At 43.6% G+C, this 13327-nt stretch overlaps 1 pseudogene; it reads right to left on the bottom strand.

The window, feature by feature from the left end:
* Positions 1-4889: 4889 nt before the first annotated feature.
* Positions 4890-13006, bottom strand: LOC125943018 (uncharacterized; annotated as a pseudogene).
* Between the last annotated feature and the right edge of the window lie 321 nt (positions 13007-13327).

Below are 13327 nucleotides of genomic sequence, written 5' to 3'. Positions count from 1 at the left end.
TTAGGCATTTTACTTGCTGTTGGATTCCTCTAGCTAAAGGAAGTAAATTGTAGGCTGTGCAAAGCGCTTGCTGCCCCTCTGCTGTCTCTTTCGTTTAAAATGAGCCTGTTGCGGGGATCATACCAGAGTACCTGAGGGTTTAAATTGATTTGCGAGGTACCACATATTTATTACTTTGTTGACCTTACTTAATATCAAGGCCCGGTTACTTCGAACTGAACGATTGCAGAAATCTTGCAAGAGTGTATCTATGTGAACCAGGTTAATTATATGTAATTCACATCATAAAAGTGATAACTCGGGTTTTTGATGTTCTGCTTGTAAAGCTTGAGGGTTGGTAGGCCAAATGCCTACTCCACGCAGGAGCAGCCGTGCCACAAGAATATTGCTAACCCCGCTGCGAAAGAAAGCCGTGAAAGGCATTTCACCTTGGGATAGAGGCGAACCACGGGTAGGGGAGTCAGCTGTTGTTACTAACTGAAACACAAAATTGTAACTCTAGAAATACCAAGACACTGCCTAACAAAATGGAAAAGTGACCAAAGCTGCCCAATACTTGGCCACATTTATCAGAAGAATAGTGGGAGCAAGAGCGATCCAAGGGTCGTCTTCTATCTTTCTTACAGTTGTCCATCAGTTTCCACTTCAGCTGGATCTAGAGTTCTCTCAAAGTTTTCCAGGAGAACTGGTGGATTCTGAAGATTCCGTGAGCGTCTCTGAACGTATAGATGAATCGGGCTATCATGCTTGCTGTTCGATGACATTACGTTAACAATTATGATGTTATTAAATTTTGCTGTCACAAAAGCGCTTTACATAGCACGTACCAGCCAAAGAACAAACAAGGGCTTGAAAGGCAGAGTCCGGCAGTCAGGCAAATTTATACAGATATCAATCAAACAGAAAAACAAAAGTGTAAATAATAGCGTAGTACAAAGGTAATAAGAGAGAAAACTAACAGTCAACAAAACGACGTCCCCTAGTCCGGCCACAAGAGCTTTCCTAATCCTTTTAGGAATATGCATTGTAAAAGCGTCATTAGTCAATGTGTTCTTAACAAATGTCATATATTTGTTAAGTGTCACTTGATAAGTGACATATCTTCTAGCAATCATTATAATCCGGAGGGCTGCCTACGGACTGGAAAATAGCTGAGGTAACTCTTGTCTTCAGAACGGGTAGCCAAAACTCACGTGACAACTACAGCTGTAAATTATTTGAACACATTATCGCTTCTCACATCTACAAACATCTAAAACGAAATGACTTTTTCTTTTCAAATCAGCTTGGCTTTAGGAAAGGCTACTGGTGTGATACCCAGTTATTTGAATTTACTACTGACCTGCATTTTAACATGAATTAAAACCAGCAAACAGATTGCATTCCTTAGATTTCTCATTAGCATTTGGCAGATTTTTACTAAATTATCTACCCTTTGTCTTGATTCTCTCACAATATCTTGACTTCGAAACTTTCTCTCATTGAGTCAACAATCCACAGTTGTTAACAGCTTTTTCTCTCTATTATGCGACGTAACCTCTGGGTACCACAGGGAAGCGTACTTGCACTCTTACTTTTTTTCTAATTTACGTTAACGACCCTCCCAATAACATTTCATCCTGTTTACGTCTTCTCGCAGTTGACTGTGTTGTATACCATGAGATTACTTCAGAGACTGACCACCTGAGCCTTCAGAATGATCTTAACACTATTGTTGATTAGTGTAAGAACTGGCACATGATTCTAAAGCCTACAATATATATATATATATATATATATATGACTTTTAGCCACGAGCATGGTATTTAAGATTTCCACTACTCCAGCTATTAATAACACCTTCCTGTGCAAACCCATGTCGTACGAATATCTCCGAATCCAGTTCACACTAATATTTCATGGTCTTGTCACATTGCAACGGTCTCCAACGAAGCATCGAAGACATTAGGTTTCATTCGCCGAAACCTGGGAAACTCGTCTAGCTCCGTTCGAAAACAAGCATATGTACCGAATCAAAGTGCCTAGATCGGCCAGTCGCGCGGCAATTCTGCGTGTATTCGCTGGCTTCTTTCACTCTCGGAAAAACACATTTACGTAGCACGTATTGAGCAACAGAAAGCTGTATCGGGAGTTTTTCATGTTGCTCTACAACTTCCTCATTGACACTTTGATAATTTGGACAGTACTTCTCGAGTTAGATAAATAATTACACTTACCTAATTTAATCTCAATAACAAAAAAATTACTGGCGGCTACTCCACTGTACTGGAAACTATACGCACTAGGTTTGCTTCGCGTAACGCCGTTTCTCTTTTTTTTAAATCGTGCTGCATGATAGCAGGGACACCCTGTATATGTTCACACCTGCACTTCAGTTTTGACTCTGGAATTGCCTCCTCAACCTCCACAGCGCTTACATAATCATCTCTGCTTTAACCGAATAGATGGAAAAACTCAATCATTCAATTCATCTGCATTGCCTAAAGCAATTAAGCACTGTAACGAGCTTCCTAACAACTTAATCTCTTTTTCTGAGACTGGAGAGTTTTAAAAACACCTCTGCCAACATTTATCGCTTTAGTATTGCTCTAAATACTGTTTTCTGTTGTAGTACTGTTTCAGTTGCTCGAAATGTTGTTTTGTTTTGAAATACTGTTTCACTTGTACCAGGGTAAAATATTTTGCCATTTTGCGTTTTTTTTGTAAATGTTCGCGTTAACATGTTATATTTATGCCCTTATTGAAGCAACGTTGTATTGCTTTAGTGCATTTGTCTTGTACCGCGTCTATTTATTTATTTATTTATTTATTTATTTACTTTACCCTCAGGACCGAAGCATTACAGAGGGGAGTGGTAACAAACAAAAAAAAACAAAAAAAAAAACATTTCTGCGAGAAGATACACGTATACATTGAGCACCAATACAATACTCTAACAAATCAAATCGGTACAAATGAACACGAATCATCGAACTATAAAACAATGTAAACTACCCAGATGATACAGCCCCACACAAGCAAACAAGAAGAAACAACAGAAAATAAAATGAGGTAAAGAATTACTTAGCTACTGTTAGTTAAAACATTCTTAAAACGTTGATGGTCTGTGATTTCTGCAGTAGTGGTAGGAAGATGGTTCTACTCCTCACAAGTCCTGGGAAAGAATGAATACTGAAAAGTAGAAGTCTTACAGAAAGGAACGGCTACTTTATGTCGGTGGTCAATGCGGGATGATACATACTGGGGAGGAAAGATGAAATCATCGTGTAGTGAACGATGGTGAAATATGCGGTGAAAAAGACACAAGCGATGAATCTTACGGCGAGATGCTAGTGATGGTAGTTCAAGGCTCGATTTCATATTAGTCACACTTGAAGTTCGAGCATAATTAGACATAATAAAGCGTGCGGAGTTATTTTGAACCATTTCAAGAGAGTAGATTAGATTGTCATGGAAAGGGTCCCAAACAGAGGTGGCGTATTCCACCTTCGAACGAATTAGTGTTTTATAAAGTAAAAGTTTAAGGGCCTGAGGAGCGCGTGAGAAATTCCGGCGAAGATATGCAAGTGTTTTGTTGGCGCTGGCGATTATGGATTCAATGTGATCATTCCAGGTTAGTTTTGAGGATATAATGACGCCAAGATATCTATATGTCGATACTACTTCCAAAGGAAAGTTATCACGATGATATGAAACATTTACATTAGTAGATCTAGTCACATGCATAACTTTGCATTTTTTAGTGTTTAATTCCATGCACCAAGTCTTACACCAAGCGGACACAGCATCAAGATCAGACTGTAGAATAGTAGTATCATTTGGGCTAGTTATTTGTCGAAATATTACACAGTCATCTGCAAACAAATTGATATGGGAAGAGACGCAGGAAGGTAAGTCGTTAATGTAGATTAGAAAGAGGAGAGGGCCGAGCACCGATCCTTGTGGTACCCCTGAGGAAACAGGACTCGGAGGAGAGTCAGTGTTATTAATAGATACAAACTGGGAACGATTTAGTAAAAAACATTCAAGCCATGCAAGCAGTTTGGAATCCAAATTTAGTAACTGCAACTTATATAAAAGAAGATTATGGCATACTTTATCGAAGGCTTTTGAAAAATCCAAAAATATACAGTCAGCTAAAGAAGAACGATCGAGGATAGCATGAAGACGGTGAGTGAAACATACGAGTTGAGTATCGCACGAGAATGTCTTGCGGAAACCATGCTGTGAAGGCGAAAAAAATTAATTCGATTCAAGAAAAGAAACAAGATTCGAAAATAGAATGTGCTCCAAAATTTTACATGGAATGCTAGTTAGAGAAATGGGGCGATAATTTAGAGGCGAGTGTTTATTACCAGACTTGTGAAGCGGAACCACCCTCCCGATCTTCCAGTCAGTGGGGAGGGAACTGTTCTCTAGGGACTGTTGAAAAATTTTTGTTAATATAATTGATGAGTAACAGACTGTGTTTATAAGAAACATAGGATTAATGGAATCGTACCCAGGTGAGGAGGATGCTCTTAAATTTTTTATAGCTTTGACCACGCCATTGTAGTCAATTATAATGGGAGACATTACTATAAATCCTAAAGGTTTAACATGCGGAAGCATTATTTGAATTGTTGTAGAAAAATTACGGACAAAGACATCATTTAACACACGGGCACACTGCGCATCAGGTATGGTATTCCCTGCAGAATCAACAAGACTGATTGCGCTATCACTTTTAGGATGAAACACGCGCCAGAGCTTTTTGGGATCGGATGTGAGCATTGAAGGTAACGCGTTGTTTAGGAAATTATCTTTAGCATTCTTTATGGCTGCTATGTACACCGCGGAAGCTTGTTCGTAGTCTGCCCAGCGGCCGTCATCTGTGGACCGTATTGCCGAGCGGTATGTGCGTTTTTTCTTATTCGACAAGCGTTTTATGTAGCGGTTGTACCATGGTGCATCAGCATTTGCAATTATCGTACGAGTAGGTATGTATTTATTTGTTAATTCTTTGACCTTAAATAAAAATAAATCCCAATTTGATTGTACCGTTCGCTCTTCAAAACCATCGAGAAAAACGTCAAGAAAAGTGGAAAGTTCCTGGTTGATTAGTTCGAAATTCGTATTTTTATAATCTTTGATAACTTTCTTTCTGTTTTTGCATTTTGGACGTGAAATGTTAATGCGAAATGATAGAATGCAGTGGTCACTTATACCGGGCAGGTGAGTGACGTTAGAAACGTATTCAGGGTGTGTTGCTAATACGAGATCAAGAATGTTAGCTGTTGATTCTGCAATTCTAGTTGGTTTCGTTATCAATTGTGTTAAAGAAAATACAGCACACATATCCAAAAAATCTCTTGCGAGTGAAGAAGGAGGATTCAACACAGGTGGCTCACAATCCCACAAAACATTAGGGATGTTAAAATCACCCATTAAGAAAAGCGGTAACCTCGGGAATTGACACACCACAGAATTGATAACGTCATGTAGTTCGTTAACGAAAATGGAATTGTGAGCAGGGGGGCGGTAACAGACGCCAATGATTATTTTTTGCTTGGGAAATTCAGTGACAACCCAAACTGTTTCCAACTTACTTGGAATGTGAATGCGGTACGATGGCAGTTCTTTCGAGATGGCGAGCAATACACCACCGCCGATCCGCGACTCTCGATCACAGCGATATACAGAAAATTGGTTAACTGACGAAAAAAGTTCGTCATCCATTACTTCTGGCCGAAGCCAGGTTTCTGTCAATACGAGTATGTGTGCATTGCAGGTATCAATAGCAGAGTTTAAAAGGTCACGCTTATTAGACAGACTTCGAACATTAGTAAAGAGTACAGATGTGTGTAACTGATCCTGCCCACATCCCCTCGCGCACCTCTAGCTTGGCGTACCTTTAGTTGCGTTGGCATTTGTACGGCGGTTATCAGATGACGCAGATTGCTGACGTTCAGTGACGCTGTCTGTTTCTGAAGTGTACACGTAATGCTTTTTATTCATGACAAGCGTTTTATACCTAAGCTGATAGGGCTGCGTTTCCGATTGATTTTTGGCAAAATCAGCAAGTTTCGAGCGTATACGACGCGTTGCGGGTGAAAAATCTTCGCTCATAGTGATGCCATTTTCCTTTAGCTTTTTACGTGCACTCAAAACTTTTTGTTTAACTTTATAGTTTGAAAATTTCACAACAATGGGGCGGCACTTGTTGGGGACGAAAGGTCCGATACGATGCGCACGATCGATAGCGTTATCGGGCAAATTATCCGCAACACAAAGAAGGGCAGATTTGACACGTGCTTCAGACTGCTCCCACGATTCAGGAGAGTCAGGTATACCTCGGAAAATTAAGTTGTCGCGACGCGACCTATGATGATGTATGGTGTTTAATGGCGCAAGGGCCAAGTATGGCCAAAGAGCGCCATGCCAGTGTTTGTGAGTTTGTAGTGGAGCAATGAATTCTGAGAAGTAGATGAGGCGTGGCTGTAAAGGGGCCTAAAAATAATCGCTGTATAGTGCGTAAAATATACATGTACTAAAATCATGGCAATGACCAATGAGGTGTACTATGAAATGGAGAATGCATTGAGAAAGAAGAATACTATATTTAAAATATTTAAAATGCAGTAATTGGCAAGAAGCACTACTGCCTAAACAGAGCCCTTGAACCACAAGGGCCTGGAGGCATGTGCTATAAAAAAAAAAAACTACTATCACAGCGGCATCCTCTGGAGAGAGGATGCGCTACGAACTAGTGGGGCTAATAACATACAGGACCACATCGTTCAAAATTTGACGACGGCTTTAGCATTAAAAAGCGGTTCTTCACCAAGAAACATAATGGGGTGAAGCGGGACATGATATTGGTACGCTTGTGGAAAATATTTCCTTCTTTCTGTTTCGGCTTCCCGGCACTCCACGAGGACATGGAGGACGGTAAGCCTTTCACCACATCTACCACAGGTTGGTGGTTCGTCACCAGTAAGCAAAAAATTGTGGGTGCCATATGTATGTCCTATTCTGAGACGACAGAATAGGACATCAGTTCGTCGTGTTTTCGTTATGGGAGGCCAGAAACCTAACTGTGGTTTAATGAAGTGAAGCTTATTATTTATTTCAGCATCCCACAAGCGTTGCCAGTGGCTTCGCAGTTTCTTTCGCAGGAAAGGCTTCAAATCTGTTGCAGGAACAGCAGTTGTAGGGTTAATAGCCTGAGATGTAATAGATGTGGCCATTTGATCTGCTCGAACATTACCCTCAATGCCTCTATGACCCGGCACCCAGCATATAATTATATGCCGGTTTGATATATACGCTCTGCATAGGATGGAATAGAGCTCAGTTAGTAAAGGATTTTTGTGTTTGCAGAGTGACATCAGGGCTTTCACGACGCTTAGGGAGTCTGTAAATATAATTGCTTTTTGAAGTTTTGATTTCCTTATATGGTTCACGGCCGACAATAGTGCATGGGCCTCAGCCGTAAAGATACTCGTTTCCGGGTGCAGTACACCGGATTCCGAGAAGGATGGGCCGACGGCTGCATATGACACGCCGGTATGTGACCTAGAAGCGTCTGTGTAAAACTCTGCGCATGAGTACTTGGATTGAAGCTCTAGGAAGTGCATTTTAATGTGTGCCTCTGGTGCGTTTTTCGTAACCTATACAAATGATGTATCGCAATCTATGAGTTGCCACTGCCACGGTGGTAACAGTTTTGCTGGAGCCATAAGACAATGTTCAAGAACAGGAACACCCATTTCCTCACTGAGGTTCCTCACGCGCAAAGAGAAGGGCTTTGTCGCTGCCGGTCGATTATGGAAGAGTGTGGTAGCGGTCACGTCATTTATAGTTGAATAAGAAGGATGTTCAGTGTTCGCGCGTCTGCTCAGAAAATACGTGAAACTGCTATATGATGGAGTGACCACTGATTCGACTCTACATAGAGGCTCTGGATAGGACTTGTTCGGAAAGCACCGGTCGCGAGGCGGATTCCCAGATGGTGAACGGGGTCTAGTATTTTTAATGCACTTGGCGTTGCGGAATTATACACTATAGCTCCGTAATCGAGACGTGAGCGGACAAGACTTTTGTAGAGGTTAAGCAGACACTTTCGATCACTACCCCAAGTCGTACGTGACAGAAGCTTTAAAAGGTTCATTGTCTTCAGGCATTTTGCCCTCAGATACTTAATATGAGGAATAAATGTAAGCTTGGAATCTAAAATAATGCCTAGAAACTTATGCTCGCTGCTCACAGAGAGCGCATCTCATTTGATTTCTATACTGGGGACAGGCGTTATGCCTCTCTTGTTTGTAAAGAGTACGCAAGTGCTCTTCTGGGCGTTTACTTTAAAAGCATTCTCATCTGCCCATTTGGACAATCTGTTTATTCCCAGCTGCGCTTGTCGTTCGCAGATGGCAATATTGCATGACTTAAAGGCTATCTGCACATCGTCGACATATACAGAATAAAACATAGTGCGTGGGATGACTGTGTGCAGGGAACTCATTTTTACAATAAATAGTGTGCAACTAAGCACGCCCCCTTGTGGCACACCGGTCTCTTGGGTGAATGACTTCGCAAAAGCGTTACCCACTCTTACGCGGAATGTGCGATTAGATAGGTAACTTTCGATTGTATATAACATGTTGCCACGGACACCCATCGCGGAAAGATCTCTGAGAATGCCGTAGCGCCATTTCGTGTCATAAGCTTTCTCTAGGTCGAGGAACACTGAAAGACAGAACTGCTTATGTATAAAAGCGTCTCTAATATAAGACTCAATGCGAACAAGGTGGTCTGTTGTGGACATACCTTCCCTGAAACCACATTGGAAGGGGTCTAGTAATTTGTTATTTTCAAGGAAACAGATTAAGCGCCTGTTGATCATTTTTTCAAATAGTTTGCACAGACAGCTTGTTAGCGCTATTGGCCTGTAGCTGCTGGCTAGGGACGGGTCTTTGCCTTGTTTAAGCACGGGTATGACTATGGCCTCCTTCCACGAGGGCGGGATATACCCGCCCTCGTGGCATTGAAAAGAGACAGGAGTGTTTTCAGCGCTTCAGGATGCAGATGCTTAATCATTTCATACATGACACGATCGCCGCCTGGCGCCGAGTTGTTGCAGCAAGTAAGAGAAGCTTTAAGTTCAACTAGGCTGAATGGGCAGTTGTAATCTTCATTTTGTGAACATTTTCGATCAAGGGGCTTTCGCTCTGCGTGTTCTTTGAACCTGAGAAATGCTTGTGTGTAGTGGGACGCACTGGATACATGTTCGAAGTGTTCGCCCAGACAACCTGCCTGGTCTTCCAGGCTCTCACCTTGTGTACTGACTAACGGTAAAGGGTGTACCTCCCGGCCTTTTAATTTATTTACTCGATTCCACACTTTTGTCTCATCCGTGTAAGAATTTATACTGGAGATGTACTTCTCCCAACTCTCCCTTTTAGCACGTCGACGTGTTCTTCTACCCTGGGACTTTATTTGTTTGAAACTAATCAAATTTTCAGCAGTTTGGGAGTCGCGAAGTCGTCCCCAAGCTTTGTTTTGATTTTTCCGTGCTTGTTTACATTCTTCATTCCACCACGGGAGGCGACGTTTATTCGTAAGTCCGTTAGTTTGAAGGATGCATTTCGTGGCAGCGTCAATTATTAAGCCTGTTATATACGCCACAGCGTCTTCTATATTAAAGGAGGCGATATCGTCCGTGCTTAAATATGTAAGTTCTCGGAAATGTTCCCAGTTAGCTGTCTCCACCTTCCATCGGGGAATGTGTGCCGAGCATCCATCTTGTTTTGTTAAGTTTAACATGATTTGAAGTGGTCGCTCCCAAAAGGGTTTTTGATAACGGACCACTCCAGGTACGGGATTAGCGTACACGACACGATACTTAAATCTATGGAGGAGTATGTATTATGCGCCACGCTGTAGTACGTTGGCTCTTTCTTATTTAGTATACATGCTCGATCGTGAGGAAAACAGAAAGTTTTCAATCAGGCGACCTCTCGCATCGCAACGAGAGTCTCCCCACAAGGTGTTATGTGCATTTAAATCTCCGACAACTATGTAGGGAGCAGGAAGTTCATCTATGTAATTTTGAAATTCCGTTTTATTAAGTGAATAGCTGGGAGGGATGTATATTGAACTAATAGTGATTAGCTTGTCAAACAACACCCCTCGGACAGCAACTGCCTCTAGGGGCGTATGAAGTTTTAATTCCCGGCAGGCAATACCTCTGTCTACTATGATAGCCACACCACCGGATGACACAACAGTGTCATCGCGGTCTTTGCGAAAAATAGCATATTGTCTGAGAAAATTTGTTTGTGTACATTTCAGGTGCGTTTCTTGAACACACAGCACCTTAGGGTTAAACCTGTGTAGGATGTCTTTAACGTCATCGAGGTTGTGAAGGAGTCCTCTGACGTTCCACTGTATTATTTGTGTATTCATCGTGGGAATGTTTTTTGTGCTGTGTGTTTAAGAGAGAGCAGTTACTTCACAGAGCCCTTGTCGGGCCCTGTGATGCGGGCTTTTTCTTGTTTGGAGCGATCGCGAGATTCACGGCGCTCCTTAGGCGCTGATGGCGCCGTCTGGCTTGTTGTGTCCATGGCCTCTTGCGAGGCGCTGGGCACGCGCTCTTGCGAGCGGTTTGTTTTACGTGCGGGCCTCGTCTCGATGGACGAGATCCCTGAGGCCACCAGCCCGGAGGTCGATGGCCCCTTGTTCTGAGGTGGCGGAGCAGCGCTAGCTGCAGCCGCCGAGGGGGCGGATGGCGTCGCTGGCAGCTCACCGCGTGTGAGCCGGACAGCCGCCGGAAACCGTTGTGTCGCTGCCCCCTGACGCGCCACATCGGCAAAGGTGTTCTTGGGCAGGTATGATACCCGCCTACGTGCCTCCTTGAATGATATGTTCTCCTTTACTTTGATTGATACTATTTCTTTTTCTCTTTTCCAGGTGGGGCACGACCGCGACTATGCGGCGTGCTCCCCATCACAGTTCACACAGTGGAGAGAGTTTTCACATGATTCAGAGAGATGTTCGTTCGCACTGCATTTTGCACAAGTCTGATGGCCTCGGCAGTTCTGTGAACTGTGGCCAAATCTTTGGCATTTGAAGCAACGGAGAGGGTTAGGGATGTACGGCCTTACTCGGATTTTAATGTAACCTGCCTCGATGGTTTCTGGCAGCACACTGGAACCGAATGTGAGTATTAGGTGCTTAGTGTCAATTTCTTTACCATCACGCCTCATTCTGATTCGTTTTACGTTGATCACATTTTGTTCTTTCCATTCTTCCAGAAGTTCAGACTCGCTCAGCTCCATGAGATCATCATCGGAAATCACACCGCGGATGGTGTTCATGGTGCGGTGTGGGGTCACTGAAACTGGTATGTCCCCGAGAGACACTAGATTACAAAGTTTTTCATATTGCTTTTTGTCATGTAGTTCCAAGAGAAGGTCGCCACTCGCAAGTCTGGTTGCCTTATAGCCTCGGCCAATTGTCTGAGTTAGACTTTTGGAAACGAGGAAGGGCGAGATCATTCTCGTTGTCTTTCCTGGTTTCTCACAGTGTATTACCTGATAGCGGGGGAAATTCTCAGTGTTGCGACCAAAAAATTTAAATATTTCTTCAGTGCGCCCTCGTTTCTGAGGGCGATCAGAGAGCTTGGGAAAGGAGCTATCCATGGAAAATTTTCAGTTTTCGGTAGTAACGCCAGCCGCCCACCGTGGAGCCCAACAAGGGGACGCCACAGGTCTTATAAAAACAAGTCCTGCGGACGCCAGCTGTACGTCACCACTATAACCGAATATGAAATAACCTAGGTAGGCTACTCACACAGGGTTAACCCTCGCTGCCAAGAAGGTCGGAAGTAATATGGAAGAGAGTAGACGACAGAAAAGATGAAAAGGCGAGAGAGAAAGACGAAGATTGGAGAGAGAGACAGGAAAAGGCAACTACCGAATTCCCCCGGGTGGGTCAGTCCGGGGGTGCCGTCTACGTGAAGCCGAGGCCAAAGGGGTGTGTTGCCTCCGCCGAGGGGCCGTAAAGGTCCAAACACCCGGCATTGGCTCAACCCCCAGGATCCCCTTTTCCCCGGACACGGCTAAGCCGCGCACGGTTAGACGCGGGAGGTTCCAAACCTCGTGTGCTCGGGTACGTGGTGGCGCAACTCACCAAACGCCTGCTGACGCAGACGCCCCTGCGGGGGACGCGACCTATCTTCTAAGTCGTCTAGACGAGCTTCCAAAGAGTCATGCCGGGTGGTAGCGCCTTCCAGTGTATGGCGTGCTCCATTAAGTTCTTCAGACATATTGTTGAACGATTCAGTTTTTTCTTCGAGTTCATCCAATCTCTCGTGAATGTTGCCAATCTTCGTTTCGATACTTTTCTGACTGCTTTTAATGAATTTTATGTCAGCGGACAGCTCGGCCTGACTTTTTGCTGATTGCACAGAACGAGTATGCAGATCTTTCAGTAAATGAAAAAGAACCCGCATTTGTTCTGCGGGATCATCGGGCAAGTCTTCCAAGGAAAGCAATGATGCCGAACGAGTGTCAGGCCCGGGATTTGTTTCCACATCACCGGAGCATAGTAGCAGAAACATTAACGAAAAACAGTCACAGGCAATTTCACAAAATACTTGTGGGCAAGGGAGCAACAGCAAGTACGGGTTGTCGCTTTATTTAGCATATAAAGAATATCGTTTACACACCTGCGAAGCGCAAACAGGCCAAGCGTGAGCCATGCTGCCTACGTTGCTCTCTTGCCCACTGAAGTCACGAGCGTGCGGCCAGTTGATAAAGGTAGCCTCAGGAACTGATGCCAGTGTCGATGAGTATTCCCTGCAGATAGCGAGCTGCGGTGCGGGGCAAACATCCGGGATTATACCCGGGAAAGCGTAGCATTCTTCAGTGTAGTCCAGGCGTTCCAGAGTTGCAGAAACGTTGATTGCCGTCTGAGCAGGAGGCAGGCACAGCATAAGGAAGGATGACAGGAAAACCTGCGAAGCGCAAACAGGCCAAGCGTGAGCCATGCTGCCTACGTTGCTCTCTTGCCCACTGCCCAATAACAATTGTGCCGTTACTCCGGTTTATTATTTCTGTACTGTATTTGTATTGATATGCCCCCCTCACCCAAATCTCTTCGGAGCCTGTGAGGTATAAATAAATAAATAATTAATTATCTAATAAAATGGCACGTAAAAAGGTTGAGCGCACTGCCCATATATTCAACGCTCCCGTAGTAAAACAATATGGTCGAGTGGTTGTAGGTCACGTGCAGGATCTTACTGTTGAATTTTTCTATGGACTTTGTTAATGGAATGACCGCT

The sequence above is a fragment of the Dermacentor silvarum genome, chromosome 2, assembly GCF_013339745.2.
Source record: "Dermacentor silvarum isolate Dsil-2018 chromosome 2, BIME_Dsil_1.4, whole genome shotgun sequence".
Taxonomy (NCBI): domain Eukaryota; kingdom Metazoa; phylum Arthropoda; class Arachnida; order Ixodida; family Ixodidae; genus Dermacentor; species Dermacentor silvarum.
Note: the sequence above shows the minus strand (reverse complement) of the source record. Positions and strands in the feature narration are given on the sequence as shown.